This window comes from Penaeus monodon, chromosome 15, assembly GCF_015228065.2.
Source record: "Penaeus monodon isolate SGIC_2016 chromosome 15, NSTDA_Pmon_1, whole genome shotgun sequence".
Classification (NCBI taxonomy): Eukaryota; Metazoa; Arthropoda; class Malacostraca; order Decapoda; family Penaeidae; genus Penaeus; species Penaeus monodon.
In genome coordinates, this window is record NC_051400.1 from 33,315,331 (window position 1) to 33,315,777 (window position 447).

The window sequence follows — 447 nt, forward strand, 5'->3', positions numbered from 1 at the left end:
TCACTGCTTCGCCGGAAGAAAATGCTGGTCTTTGAAGATGAGCTACTCTTGCAACTTGCAACTGAATCTTACTTTCGTCTTCACGAAGTTTCTGTCGTGTGGGAAGATTTCATCCTCTCTCTGTCGTGTATTTACTGGAAACAAAACATTCTTGGTCTTTTCAGGTGAGAACAACGGCTGTGCATAATCACTTTCGCCTGTGTGATCTCGCGCGTGCGCGCATTCGTGCATATCGATAAACGCATCTAATATGAACCGACTTATTTACCCACGTTGCATCACTAGCCTCGAGGAAAGCCTTTGGGGGGAAGGAGTTCGACCCGCAGATGGAATCCTCTGAGCGCCGTTCGTTCGCAGTAAGCGCCAGTGAGGGCCAAAGGACAAAGAAAAATGGACAAATGATACATATTAATCCGATTTTTAAAGAAGCTATCATGCAACTGCATA